Source organism: Pinus tabuliformis, chromosome J, assembly GCF_031772625.1.
Source record: "Pinus tabuliformis cultivar Carrire ecotype Pingquan chromosome J, CPIR1, whole genome shotgun sequence".
Classification (NCBI taxonomy): Eukaryota; Viridiplantae; Streptophyta; class Pinopsida; order Pinales; family Pinaceae; genus Pinus; species Pinus tabuliformis.
This window is the reverse complement of record NC_142295.1, coordinates 493,330,513-493,333,095: the sequence shown is the minus strand read 5'-3', so window position 1 is coordinate 493,333,095 and position 2,583 is coordinate 493,330,513. Positions and strand designations below refer to the sequence as shown.

Genomic DNA, 2,583 nt, shown 5'->3' with positions numbered 1-2,583 from the left:
GAACTGGTAAGATATCGCATTTAAGGAGTAAGATATAATTAGTTCATTGCATGCATATGATAAAGAAATACAAATACAGATTAAACCCTGTCTCGGATAGCCGTAGCTGGGAGCCGAGAATCTCATGAAGTGAGAGTCGAACTCCTGTAAAGGATACATGCACGGCTATGGACATATTTAACAAAACGCATTGTAGCTATTATTTAAGTCTACACTTTTAATATCCATGGTTGCATGATAATATGATTACATACATTCTTAAACCGACTCTTTAAAGAAACCCTTTCTGGTAAAAGACTGAGACTTATCCAAGGCGGCATTATGCCATATGCGAATACAACAAAACGAGATTTATCATGAAAATAGAAGTATATTACGAGTGCCGCAACATCACAACAGGAATAAAGTTTCTCATCCACAATGCTATAGCATAATCAAAGAGAACTTTATAATAGCGTAATATTCCTCTGTGAAATAAACTGTGCATATATAACAGTAAACAACACCGTCTGAGATGACATGTAAACAAATAGAAAATCGAACTCCCCTTGATACGAGGAATATTAAACGGTTTAAATAGAATTTAACATGAGAACATGTTCTTAACCAAAGTCTGCAGGTAAAACAAGCCGAATGGCTTAGAGTCAAAAATACACAAGCTATATAGACCCTGAACTAAATAATGCAAGCTCAATGTGCTGTGTTTCCAGATGTGGGTGTTCTGCCTGAGCATGGCAAGAAACGCGAGCTCTCGATAGAGAGAACACTGGATAGTGCAGGAATCGAACCAAAACGAATCATGCATAGTCATCCCCGTTCAAGGGAAGAAGGTCTCAGACTTGGCCTCAAATGAAATAAATATGGAAAAGGCCGACAGAAACTTCGCATACCTACTGAGAGCAGCCAGTAGCTTGCAAGAAACCACCTGCTTCATCAATAGAATGATAGACAGCACCTGAAACATTAAACAACAGACGAGTTAGAACCCAAGAGCGAGATGAGGAACTGTATTAGAATGCTATTGAAACAAACGCAAACCTTCACAAGCTCGAAATTGCTGAGATAAGAAACCATAACAAGTAAACATGGCAATACCGATCAGGAGATTATCACAAGCGTCGTATACCTTAGGCGGATGCATACCTGAGTCACTGTATCGCCATGACAGCAGTTGGGGAAAGGTAAGAACGCGCGCAGAGTCACAGGACTGCAGCAATTTCTTACCATGCCAAATGAGAAAATGGGACTCCGACAGAAAAGGAACCGGGTTATAAAGCATCGTAAGTCTTACCGACTCGTGGCGAGACATCAACCATCGATCCATCTTAATCTCGGAAGACCGTCCGATAGCCGGTGTGCATGGAAGACTCCTATGGCGCGAATTCAACATTACCGAGGTGCCAACTGTAAAAGCCTCGAGCTCCGGGATCACATGGCCAGACACCATCGCACCATTCATCATACCAAATGGACGACGCTGAGGGAGACACCTGGTGTCCGATGCAGAGGCCAGACAGGTGTAATAAACACGGGAGCTTTGGGATATGGAAACCCCGGACAGATAGCTGTTGCATTAACACTAATCGAGCCTTGTGCACTGCATGTAATTTAATAGTGTTTAATGGCGTTCATAGTGGCGGACACATGTAAACCAGGTTAGATCAAACGAGCACTTTATCTGATACCATAACTTTATAAAGGAAACATCTTTTGCTTTGTTGTATGAGCACATATGTTTATAACATGTCCACGTAGGTAAGGAATCAACTTTAATACATATTATGCGTTGTGTGTACCCGAAATTACTACATAGAAATTGAACAGTCCGCAGGGTTGGAATTATAAGGTTATTACTATATCGTTGTAGTATTGAAATATATGTTTATTACCATATGGTTGTCAAATTAACGTTGACTACCCTGCTCTATTACAAAGGTAAAAGTTGTCATGTATTAATGTTATTTAAAATTTTTTTTTTTTTTTTACGTATGAGAGTGTGACAATATATAAACTAAAATTAATAAATATTATCTTATTATAAAATACATTTTCTTAAAAATAATTATTATTTTTTATTTTTTTTAAATTAAGAAATAATACTACTAAAAAAATCATCATAACTGAGATCATTTTTCTCTAACATATTAAGCAAAACTTCTACCAAAAGTGCATTAGGTAATGTAATTTGAATTATAAAATTTGAATATTCATCTGATATAAAATAAAATAGAGTTATTATTATTTTAATTATGAATTATAAATTTTGGATATTAATAATATATAATAAAATACAATTATTATTATTTTAAAATTTTATAGTGTTTTAACAAAATTATAATTTCTTGTTGTAAGTTTGGTAAGACTATATCTTTACCATGTCTAATTTTTTATTAAGATTTGAAATAATTCAAAATTTAAATTCAAGACTTTCTATTAAAAAAACTTCATTTCCACAGCCATTACTAATTAACTAACAACAAAATTATAAAATTTAAATATAATAAAATATAAATTAAAATACAATTATTATCATTTAAAATTTAATAATACTTATTATTATTATTTTTAAATAATTCATATATA

At 34.0% G+C, this 2,583-nt stretch overlaps 1 long non-coding RNA gene across 1 annotated transcript; it reads right to left on the bottom strand.

The window, feature by feature from the left end:
- Nucleotides 1-532: 532 nt before the first annotated feature.
- Nucleotides 533-1,230, bottom strand: LOC149227943 (uncharacterized). Its single transcript, XR_016247174.1, has 2 exons — nt 1,144-1,230; nt 533-955 (listed from the first exon to the last, which is right to left on the bottom strand). It is a non-coding gene; the product is annotated as an uncharacterized LOC149227943 (long non-coding RNA).
- Nucleotides 1,231-2,583: the final 1,353 nt, after the last annotated feature.